This window comes from Watersipora subatra, unplaced genomic scaffold (genome assembly GCF_963576615.1).
Source record: "Watersipora subatra unplaced genomic scaffold, tzWatSuba1.1 SCAFFOLD_207, whole genome shotgun sequence".
Classification (NCBI taxonomy): Eukaryota; Metazoa; Bryozoa; class Gymnolaemata; order Cheilostomatida; family Watersiporidae; genus Watersipora; species Watersipora subatra.
In genome coordinates this window covers 5822-18851 of record NW_027045377.1, presented here as the reverse complement: position 1 = coordinate 18851, position 13030 = coordinate 5822, and positions in this window count along the sequence as shown.

Below are 13030 nucleotides of genomic sequence, written 5' to 3'. Positions count from 1 at the left end.
AAGGATTTTACGTTATAAGAACATTAAAATACATATAAATGGGCTTATGCCTTCAAAGATCTTTTTAAACTCACCCTTTAGCCATACAAAATGGAAAAACTGGTCTGAACTTTTTTTATTTGGGGGCTGTATCATAACTGCTGTATTATTAGTTTGCATTAAAAAAAATTTCTTGTTTTCACTAATAAATATCACTGGTTTTATAGACCATCGTTGCGGCATTCTATAAGAAGTTGATAGGAAACACACATCGTCATTCATTTACATAGACTTGCTTATTTATTCTAAACAGCAAAGTCTATTCTTCAAATCAAAACTAATAACAAATATTTCATATCCATTGAAGCAAAACAACATAATATTTTTACTATAAAAAGAGATACTACCTGATTATCGTCTATCTGTATCTACGGTCAAGGTTGGATAACAGGGAGCTTTTTACAATACTCCAACTCGTCACATTCAGATTATTTGATCGACACTGTAACGCCTGCACCATTCTATCGATATTCAATATTTATAAACAATTGTGCAGTTACTTGTTCCCATTTTTGTTGATACATCTGACGATCTATCACGATGAACTAGAATGTCATGGAAGTCGTAAATATTATAGATGTAACGCTTTACACGTATCATTCTTTTTCTAGCGAATGCGACAAGATATGTTAACATTCAAGTTGAAATTGAAAACCCACGCGGCTTGGCATTTTACATTATAAAGAATTTTATGCAGTACAACGCAAAAAGCTTCACATAACTTATTCATGTTATCTGGAACTTACAATATAGGAGCATCTACTGTACCTTTATTAGCGGAGCCCTTGCTTGGCTCCTCCGGCTTTGTTTCATTTTTATTATTTTTCCTTGCTGGTCTGTTTTCATGATGAACCCTTTTGTTATTATTGTTTTCATATCAGATTTATTTTACCAAAGAAGTTGTCTTCCCTTAGCAACAGCTTTACCTTCTGAAGATCCCGTCATGAAGTGCTATCATAGTTGAATAAACTCTCATTTGAGTCTCTGTTGATAAACATTGTATTTGGTAGTAGGCTACTGTATTGTATATGTATAGGTTATGTACACTGTAATGGACCACTTCATCTGGTCACTCTATTCTCTATTGGCTTTTAATAGGTTATGTAAACTTTTAACGACTAAGTTAAATTTTAAATTCCAACTTTTTTTCAATCCCATTTCACAAGTACAACAACATGTAAACAAATGTTAGAGTACTACAGAGTACATTGTGGTATGCTATGTGATGTATTTTTACTCTTTCTTATGTACATTCATTGTATTTATCCTTTCATATAGCAGTTGAAATTAAAAACACACCCGCTTGACTCTTTGAATTATAAATTTTTTTCATGTAGTACAACGCAAAAACTTCACATGAATTCTTCAAGTTATTTGGAACTCACATTATAGAAACTACTGTACCTTTATTATCAGAGCCCTTGTTTGGCTCCTCCAGCTTTATTTCATTTTTATTATTTTTCCTTGTTCGTCTATTTTCTTGATTACCCTAGGACACTTATATTTCGCTAGTATTTAGTTTCGTGAGTAGCTCACAGAGTAAAATTTCGAAGCAACTTAATTTCGCAGCTCTGATGAGTGCGAAAATATAGTGATGTGAAAATAAATGCAGTGGAACAAACATAATTAGATTCCTCAAGTTTGGTTCACCGATAAAATTTTTTTTCAATTTGTGACTGGTTTGTAATTGTGAACCGCAGGTAGAATGGTGTAGCCAAGGTCGATAATGCAATTTGATCGATTGCTGCCATTTGTTTCTTGGACTATCAACAGGCCCGTTTTTACTGGAGCAGCCGGCCGGCTGAGCCGCCCCAACTTTTTGGGAATTTTTTACGGTAAGTACAGTCCAACTCGGATAACTCGCCCTCGGATAAAATGTAACATTTCATCTCAAACACAAGGTCAACTCAAACGGATTTGTTTGGTCAGTTCCAACGCAATGATGAATTCCTTCAGATAACTCGACCTCAACATCATTTATTCGAAAAGTTATTTGCCCAACGGCCATGGACACGGTTTTTATCGCTGTATAATATCACTTCATTCCAAGCCATAGAGACAAACATCAACTTCTAGTAGTTCTTAGGCATCATTATTATCATCATCAGAGGCAAACCATTTTTGTTAACAACTTTTATAAAGTTTTGCAGAAGATTAAGTTTGAAGTAAATTCTACTCGACAAGGATAGACAACTCCCAACTCAAGAGCGAGTTCACACAAACTTGATGAGTCAATAAACAGAGTTGTGGGTGAGCCGATAAACAGACTCGAGAGTGAGCCGATAAACAGACTTGCGGGTGAGCCGATAAACAGACTCGCGGGTGAGCCGATAAACAGACTCGCGGGTGAGCCGATAAAAAGACTCGATGGGGAGCCGATAAACAGACTCGATGGTGAGCCGATAAACAGACTCGATGGTGAGCCGATAAGCAGACTCGATGGTGAGCCGATAAACAGACTCGATGGTGAGCCGATAAACAGACTCGATGGTGAGCCGATAAACAGACTCGATGGTGAGCCGATAAACAGACTCGATGGTGAGCCGATAAACAGACTCGATGGTGAGCCGATAAACAGACTCGATGGTGAGCCGATAAACAGACTCGATGGTGAGCCGATAAACAGACTCGGTGGTGAGCCGATAAACAGACTCGAGATTGAGCCGATAAACAGACTCGTGGGTGAGCTGATGAACAGACTCGATGGTGTCTTTTCTCAACTATTACACCCTAGCAATCCAAGCGCAATAATTCTTGATGTTCGGTCAATAGCACTTATAGTGAATGCAGCTATGATACGCTGGCTAATATCACAATGCTAAAGTCAGAAACAGTGACAAGAATGTTATACCTATTTGCTTTTCAAACTCAAGCAGAGCTTGTTTTTAAAGAACGCAGTATCTTTATTGGTGTTATATCTCTCAGTACCAAGCAGTAACACACCAACAATGATCAAACCGGCAGGTTATATAGCAATCCCACGAAAAATCCACAATTGATTGGCTGCACAGTAATCAGGTCAACCAATTCCACAATAACATATTTCGAATACAAAAACGATAACATTTGTCACTAACTAATCACGCAATTCGAGTATTAATAATTTTTTTAGTGTTTGTATAGTAACATGCAAATCTTAGAACAATATGGTAATAAATGGTTAACATAAAAAAATTGCTAGTATCACACATACATACACTCTACATTGAACAAGTGTTAAGCGTGCGCCTTATAAATGACTATTCAAATTTGTCTTAATTGCGATGAACGTAATATAGATCCGTTGAGTTAGCAATTTGAAGCTGCCGGATTATAGGCTTAGAAAAGACGTCATCAACTCTTACGCATTCTGACGTCTACAAATACGGGTACACACTGATTGACAGCTCATTCGCTTTTACAAGCATGAAGTGGGGTCCAAGACCATTCGCCCATCGGTAGATCCTATCGGGGACGACAGTGACCCTCTCGAGCTACTGGACTCACCAGTCAAAATCTATTTTTGAGTGCCAGTAGTCTCACCAACCACCTCAGCCCTTTTCAGGGCTAGCATTTCCGTCTTAAGGGTTTTGTTCTGCGACGACAATGGTGGAAACTCGGTGTCGTACTTGTCGTCCACTTTTTTTATTACACTGTCCCCTCCTAAGGCAGAATTCTGTCCCAAAATAGCTGATAGCTTATCATTGTCTGTTTGCATTTTGTTGAGCCAATAATTTTGTAGATGCATTGGCTTCTTGGTTACCCTAAAAGGTCGCTGCTTTACGTCAGGGTTGGTTGGCTTCACCGACGTTTCCGCGGCAGGGGGTTCGGGCTCAAAACTAGTTGCTACATATTCTGCACTTCCCCCAAAGCTTGGTCTGCGGGCCCGAGCATTCTCTCCCGGAGGAGTGCTTGTACCAGCTTCCTGGTACAGTTTAATCCGGCCTTCGTGCTGTACAGACAATTTTCCGTTTCGCTCTATTTCGTACGTTTGATAGGGCAGAGATTTGGTAATGCGGTAAGGCCCAACATACTTGGGTTGAAGTTTTGTTCCTCTACCTTTTGTCTTAAAGTATGATTTGAGCCAGATTTGATCACCTTTGACAAATTTTGGCTCTTCTTCACTGTCATCCGTTCGAGGTTTGCATTTTTGATGCTGTCGTAGTTTTATGTATGCGGTCTGCATGTCTTTTTGTAGTTGTGCAGCATACTCGTCCTCTGTAAAATCCAACCCGGTAGGGTAGTTGACCAAGAGGTCATGCGGCAGTCGGACATCTCGCCCTAGCATCAATGAGTTGGGCGTCTCTCCAGTGCTTCGATGTGGCGTAGCCCGTATGATCCGCATGATTTGGGGCACTAAGTGATCCCATTCCTGGTGTTCTGACTCGGCCAGCATAGCCCTCAAAGAATTTCCCAGTGTCCGGTTCAATCTTTCCACTATCGAATTTCCCTGGGGATGATAGGGAGCGCAACGGGTTTTCTTTCAGTTCCATAATTCACAGCAGGCCCTAAATAAAGCTGACTCAAACTGTGCTCCTTGGTCCGTGTGTATTGTTTCAGGGATCCCAAAGTAGCTAAACACTCGCTCATCTGGAACCTTAGCTACTGTTGAGGCCTGCCCATCATGGATTGGAATGGCGTCGTACCATCTGGTGAAATGATCTGCGAGGACTAAAATCTGGGTGTTACCGTCGGTAGTCTCTGGCAGGGGCCCACATAAATCTACCGCAGTAACCTGCCATGGTCTTCCGGCCCCCAGCTTGTTTTGGGGATCAGAGTGTCGGTGGCGTGCTGGTTTTGCTTTCAGACAAGCAACACATCCATTCACCCACTTCCTGACATAACTCGAAATGCCAGGCCAAAACCAATTTTGGCGGATTATGGCCAGGGTCTTATTAAAACCAAGATGGGCAGATTGGTGCGCGGTCTGTGTTACCTCTGCTTGTTTAACACGGGGACATATCACCCTTGAGACTTGTCTACTTTGATAAGGCAACTCTACGTGCAGCACACCAGATTCATCTAATTTTAGGTGCTCCCATAATTTAACTAGCTTTTCTGCCTACCATCCCAGGTACCGGTCTGAAGGGGGTTTCTGTTCCCAGACCCCATGATACACATCCCCAATTTGCTCATCCAACTCCTGAGCCTTGGCCAAATCAATTTGTCGTCCCGCTAGATGAGTGGATACTGCATCAATGCGTACTGGCTGCATTTGGGATGCTTCGGGGACAAGGTGGCGTTGGCATTGCTTGCAATCTTGGCAGATCTGCCGACTTGGTCCGCCTGCATTATTATGTTTCAGCCCTTTGCGGTGCTTCAAGGTAAATTCAAATTCCGAGAGTACCTCGAACCATCGGGCTAGCTGACTTGTCGGCGTTGAAGCTCGCAGTAACCATGGCAAGCTGGCATGGTCAGTGCGTATCTCAAATTTCCGTCCATATAGTTGCGGACGGAAATGTTTTAAGGCCTTAACAATAGCCAGTAGGTCCAGCCGCGTCACACAATAGTTCGCTTCTTTCGGTGAGTGCATCTTAGAATAGTATGCAATTACTCTCTCTTGACCATCTTGTTCTTGTGCCAGGACCGCTCCAGAAGCCACTTGGCTTGCGTCCGTATCTAGAATGAATGGTTTCGAGTAGTCCGGATAGGCCAGCACCGGCACAGTTGTCAGATGATTCTTGAGAGTCTGTAAGGCATGCTGACACTCGTTGTCCCAGCAAAATTCTGCTCGGGTAGAACACAACCAGCTGAGTGGTCGAGATAGCTCTGCATAATTTGCAATGAACCTGCGGTAATACCCACAAGTGCCCAGAAAGGCCCTGACATCAGACTTATGCTTGGGCAAGGGCCATTCGCTAACAGCTTCAATTTTGGTCGCATCGGTTTCCACTCCATCAGCGCTCACCACATGCCCCAGGTAATGTACCCTCTCCCCGAAAAGCGTGCATTTAGATGGCTTCAGCTTTAATCCGGCAGCATGGAGTCTGTGAAAGACCTCTTCCAAGCGTTCTAGGTGAGTGTCAAAATTGGCAGAGAACACAATTATGTCATCTTGGTAGATCAACAGTGTGCGCCAATGCAAACCCCGTAGAACTGTTTCCATTAATCGTTCGAATGTAGATGGTGCTGAGGTAAGGCCGAAAGGAAGAACTTGCCACTCCCAAAGACCGGATCTAGTAGTAAAAGCGGCAGCTTCCTTAGCAGAACTTTCTAGCTCTACTTGGCAATAGTCACTGGCAAGATCTAGAGTACTGAACCACTTGCTACCACCCAAGGCATCCAAGCTATCATCAATTCTAGGGAGGGGGTATGCATCCTTGGTGGTGAGTTCGTTCAGCTTACGGTAGTCCACACAGAAGTGCCAGCTGCCGTCTTTCTTTTTCACCAACACAACTGGGGAGCTCCAAGCGCCATGGCCCTCCTTGACTAGGCCATGTTCCTTGAGCTCTTGCACTTGCTTCTCTATTTCTGCCTCTTGAACAGGGCCATGCCGATAAGGCCTTTGTTTGATGGGTCGTGCATCTCTAACCAAAGGAATGGTATGCTGGACAACAGCTGTCTTTCCAAGATCATACTTGCCTGTACTGAAAATTGACTGATTTTTCTGCAATAACCCCGTTGCCCTTTTTACTTGGTTATCGTCCAACCTATGACACCATTGTTGAAAAGCATTCTCAAGGTCTTCCGGAAACGCTCCATTGGTCGGCCCCATGTTTGGGTTATCTTCCACCGCCCCAACTATGGAACAGCTTGCGATGACCTGTCCCGACTTCAGCTCAATTTCCGCATCTGAATAGTTCATTATGCGTATACAGACATCTTGATTTTTTCGGTTGATGTATGGATGAGGCCACTACTAGCCCTGGCAGCCCGCCAGTGTGCTCTATACACGCTGCCCCATGCCTCCAAACGCGATTCAACCTAGCTTGAACGAGCTTCTCACTACGGGGTGGAATGGATGTAGTGTATTTGGCCTGGACCTTGACCTGCAAGGGCTCTCCCTTGGCAGCACAGCAATCGATCTTCTGTCCTTGGCAGACCAGCTGATTGTTCTTGAAATCAATCTGGCAGTTAAAGTTCTTGAAGAAGTCAAAACCCAGCAGGATATGGTTATCTATTTCGGCAATAATAAAGTTTGTTACAAATACTTCATTGCCCATCTTCAATGTGACTTTCGTTGTCCCTTCCAATGGAATTCGTTGGCCATCTGCAAGCACACCCTGGCCTTCAAAAGGTAGTGGGTGGGTGAAGGAAGATGGGGGTAGCTGTTGTAGGACTCTTTTAGGAATTATGGATCGGGAACAACCACTATCGAGAAGAAGCGTAAATTTTGTCTTTCCTACCTGAGCCCGAACATAATACGATGTAGCCTCGGAAGGTTGACAGAAACTAACTAGTGTGTCACCCCTTAGGTTTGGTTCAGCTTGTCCGGGGCCTATGACTGCTGAACTGATTCGTTTCCCGCCTTCTTTTTTCTGCAGTCACGAGAAATATGTCCTAAACCTTGGCAATTGTAGCAGCGTATGTCCTTGGTGGTTCGAGGCCTCCGGTTAGACGCCAGTCCATTTAACAGCTCACACTGGGAGGTTGCCAACTGTCTTTGTGATTCCACCAATTTCTGGGTTAGTTCCATTTGCATGGAAGCAAATTTATACAGCATTTCCTTTTGAGAGTTGCGAAACTCTTCAGCCTGCAGCTCTATTTGCTTCTTCAGGTATTGGACGTCCTCTGTCTCTAACCAGTGGATCCCTACACCGGCAGTTGTCATTGAGCGATATTTATGGATGATATCGACTGCCTCTGCGAGAGAACTTGGTGGTGACAACCGTAATGTCCATGCCAATTGTGGCATTGTTGCCACTGCACACAGAACTTCCTGTTTCGCTTGTTGATCCTGTTGATCAGTCGTTAAATTTGGGTACGCCTTTTTCACCAATGTCATTACTTTTTCTCCAAATGTATGAACGCTTTCTTTAGGTTTTAACTTCAACCCCCGCAAAAGAGTATTTGCCATATCTGTAGTGAGTCCATACTGCGATTGTAGCTTATCGTACACTTCCTCACATGAGTCGCCAGTAGTTCCCATTGTAGCAGGGCCCTTTAGGGATAGCCGCAGACATAGCTTCTTCTCAGCATCACTCCATCTATTATGTTTAGCAATGGCTTCATAGCTAGTGAGGAATGTGTCTACATCTTCTGTTCCATCAAATGTGGGTGCGGGGATTGGATGATGTGGTGGGACAGCTGCCTTCATGTGTGGTTGCCCTATTTCTTCCTCATCACCACTGTAATGGTCACGACACCCCCGTTCTATTTCCAGCCTCTCTTTCTCTAACCTTTCCTTTTCTAACCTTTGTCGTCGAGTGCGTGTGGGCATTCTGGGTTTGTCTAGATTGCTCTAGCAGAAGTATCTCACTGCTGCCACCAGTGAAGTAAATTCTACTCGACAAGGATAGACAACTCCCAACTCAAGAGCAAGTTCACACAAACTTGATGAGTCAATAAACAGACTTGTGGGTGAGCCGATAAACAGACTCGAGAATGAGCCGATAAACAGACTCGTGGGTGAGCCGATAAACCGACTCGCGGGTGAGCCGATAAACAGACTCACGGGTGAGCCGATAAACAGACTCGATGGGGAGCCGATAAACAGACTCGATGGTGAGCCGATAAACAGACTCGATGGTGAGCCGATAAACAGACTCGATGGTGAGCCGATAAACAGACTCGATGGTGAGCCGATAAACAGACTCGATGGTGAGCCGATAAACAGACTCGACGGTGAGCCGATAAACAGACTCGATGGTGAGCCGATAAACAGACTCGATGGTGAGCCGATAAACAGACTCGGTGGTGAGCCGATAAACAGACTCGAGAGTGTGCCGATAAACAGACTCGCGGGTGAGCTGATGAACCGACTCGATGGTGTCTTTTCTCAACTATTACACCCTAGCAAGCTAAGCGCAATAATTCTTGATGTTCGGCCAATAGCACTTATAGTGAATGCAGCTATGATATGCTGGCTAATATCACAATGCTAAAGTCAGAAACAGTGACAAAAATGTTATACCTATTTGCTTTTCAAACTCAAGCAGAGCTTGTTTGTAAAGAACGCAGTATTTTTATTGGTGTTATATCTTTCAGTACTAAGCAGTAACACACCAACAATGATCAAACCGGCAGGTTATATAGCAATCCCACGAAAAATCCACAATTGATTGGCTGCACAGTAATCAGGTCAACCAATTCCACAATAACATATTTCGAATACAAAAACAATAACATTTGTCACTAACTAATCACGCAATTCGAGTATTAATAATTTTTTTTAGTGTTTGTATAGTAACATGCAAATCTTAGAACAATATGGTAATAAATGGTTAACATAAAAAAATTACTAGTATCACACATACATACACTCTACATTGAACAAGTGTTAAGCGTGCGCCTTATAAATGACTATTCAAATTTGTCTTAATTGCGATGAACGTAATATAGATCCGTTGAGTTAGCAATTTGAAGCTGCCGGATTATAGGCTTAGAAAAGACGTCATCAACTCTTACGCATTCTGACGTCTACAATTACGGGTACACACTGATTGACAGCTCATTCACTTTTACAAGCATGAAGTGGGGTCCAAGACCATTCGCCCATCGGTAGATCCTATCGGGGACCACAGTGACCCTCTCAGGCTACTGGACTCACCAGTCAAAATCGATTTTTGAGTGCCAGTAGTCTCACCAACCACCTCAGCCCTTTTCAGGGCTAGCATTTCCGTCTTAAGGGTTTTGTTCTGCGACGACAATGGTGAAAACTCGGTGTCGTACTTGTCGTCCAATTTTTTTATTGCAAGTTTTATCAAACACCCGCTTGGCCATGTCCCATCGAAAGCGTAAAAGCCTCCGAATGAACTTAAAATAAAATCCGCAAAATTGATCTTTGTTAAAACGCTCAAAAGAAAAATGTCTTTTTTCTGAGCGTTTTAACTGCAGTCATGTTTTGCCTATTTTAATTTAAAAACGTCTTATCAGTCACATCACTTAAAACAAAACAAATCTCAAAAAATTACAAGTTATTGAAGAGGTGTCAGTGGTGAATCCAAACCTTTTCAGAGCCATACTGCTTGTGTAGCACTGTGAGTGTCAGTGTGTCTTATTTTATTTCAACACGGTGCTTACTGCATTGATTGATGTCTCCAGCAAATGATAACGCTACTAATGCGTGTGCATTGACATCAAATTCCTATCATTATAAATCATTCTTAATGGGAAAATAATCATAATTAATTGCAAAATAATAACGTAATAAATTTTGACAGTCAAATTATTTTGTTGGTTTATATTTTAACGATGCTATGGTGGTCGTTAAAAACGTTAAAATAAATGTCGTTATAAAATTCCATTCTACAGTATCAATGAACAAAGCTATTTAGTTTCGCTTTTTCGCTTGTTTGTTATGATAGTTTAGTTTTGCACATGAAACTTTCGCGAGAGGAATACACCGCGAAAACGCGAAAGTTAGATGCCGCGAATACATAAGTGTCATAGGGTAACCCTTTTGTTATTAGTATTTTCATATCAGATTTATTTTGCCACAGAAACTGTTTTCCCTTAGCAACAGTGTTACCCTCTGAAGATCCTGTCATGAATCGCTACCATATTTAAATAAACTCTCCTTTGAGTCTCTGTTGATAAACATTGTATTTGGTAGTAGGCTACTGTATTGTATCTGTATAGGTTATGTACACTGTGATGTACCTCCTCACCTTTTCTCTTTCTCTACTTTCTATTGCTTTTTAATACATTATGAAGAGCTCGTCATGAAGTGCTACCATAGTTAAATAAACTCTCCTTTGAGTCTCTGTTGATAAACATTGTATTTGGTAGTAGGCTACTGTATTGTATATGTATAGGTTATGTACACTGTGATGTACCTCCTCACCTGGTCACTTTATTCTCTATTGGCTTTTGATAATATGTGTAAAATTTTAACCAGTTCACAAAATTTTAAATAAAATCCGAAGTTTTTTGTTACAGTCAACTTTTGCTAGTGCGAAAGCATGTAAACAAATGTTAGACTACTGCAGAGTACATTGTGGTATATGTGATGTATTTTTACTCAGTCTTTATATACATTCATTGTATCTTTCTTTTCATTTAACATTTGTCTTTACCATAGGTCATCTGTCACAATGTTACCGCTTTACAATTTTTAATATAGTAAACACGAGGTCGTAACTTCAAACCATTGTAAAACAAGCCTGTCAAAGGAGGACAACTTGTATGTACTTGCTAGATATCTTAATCATCTATGCTAACCTTTGATTTGTGTTATACATTGTTTAAAGACTGGTTATTGACAGAATATATGACACTGTGCTAGCAAACAACATTATATTTATTACGAAGGGTAATTTAGTCTATTAAGGTGCATCAGGCGGAAACATCATGTTGAGCGAATGCATTTTACCTGTTGCACAATATGGCTTAGAACAATATTCATAACAAACCAATCCAGTTTCTGAATTAATTTTTCTGTACCAATCAGCTTGAATTGCTTAGCTAAGAGCTCAAATGTCAGTTGGATTCTTTCCCTTTTTACGAACTTTGTTATAGGAATTTTTATTCCTCATCTCGTATTATACAAAGTGACAACCATGACAGGTAGCTGAAGTGGTTGAACCAGGCAGGTGACTAGTCATGGCTGGCATCAAAGCTCTGATAAACTAGATCACATGCTAACTGCACCTACAACGCCCCCTGATATCTTATCACTTAATAAATAAAACTCTCAACATTTAGACTCCTTATGTATACAATCCACGTCAATGACTGTCTTATCAGAGCATTGATTGTTGCCAAGAAACCATAAGAATAATATATTTTATCTGAACCATTTGTGTCAACAATTCCACCAAATCATGGCGACAGGAAGGAGCACCTTTCAACTCAGTTAATGGAGGCGAGACAGCCGTCAGCTCTTTGTATATTATATAAACAGTAAATTTTAATCTGGTGGACTTTTTTATGAAATAACCCATAAGTTTTATTTAGATTGATAAAGAACCAGACATTATATTGCTGGGTATGAGACAATATCTTGTAACTTATAACTAATGGTGCACTCCTTAAGATAGCCTAAGGTCATTAACAAATTCCTTTTGGTTTATTAAACTAAAGGCTATTCTAATACCCAGGAGATTAGTTATTTCATCAATTAGGAACTATTAGTTATGTTCATCAATGTGACTCCATTGCTGCTTCATATAGCAAAGTTATGAATTTTAAAAGAAAAGATTTAGTTATATATTGTGGTTGTTAAAGAAAGTCTGACTGTGCATTGCATATGGATGAAGATAGAAGGTTGAAATAATAAGTATATTTAATCAAGAATAATAGAACACAAGCAGTATGTATTACAATACAGAGAACAACATCATGTGATCACTTTGACAATGGCGTCTAGTGGGGCTCGTGTGTGTCCTTATTTACTATAAGCCTGCCCTCTGGTTTGAGGGCTGGCTGGTCAGTTCTCTCGTCATTGTTCATCGGCTGGTTGGGCTAAAACGTAGGTCACACGGCATATTTAATGTCTGTCTGGGTAGATTGTCAGTCTCGGCTGACACACTATTAACTCTCCAGGTGGTGACATTGATTGCCTGTCACATTTGTATCACCTGGAGTCTGTAGGTACGCAGTAAATTGTTCCAGCCTCCTCTGAGTAGCAGACAATTCTGAATAAACAGATATTTTTATTATAATTAATATATAAACTAGGGTTACTTTTACTGATGAGCGGGAGATATCAATGACAAATCACTATCAACATGCTAAAGGCAGTCTAAAAGTCAAACTGCGGCCATTTTGATTTAACACCATGAGCTTATGCAGTAAATTCTCACACACTAATGTAACTCAAGCAGCATAAACATACACACATAAAGTTGCCAGAAGTGAGCCACGATTGATCAACCAGAGCCTTATAGAATAAGACCATCAGAGCAATACC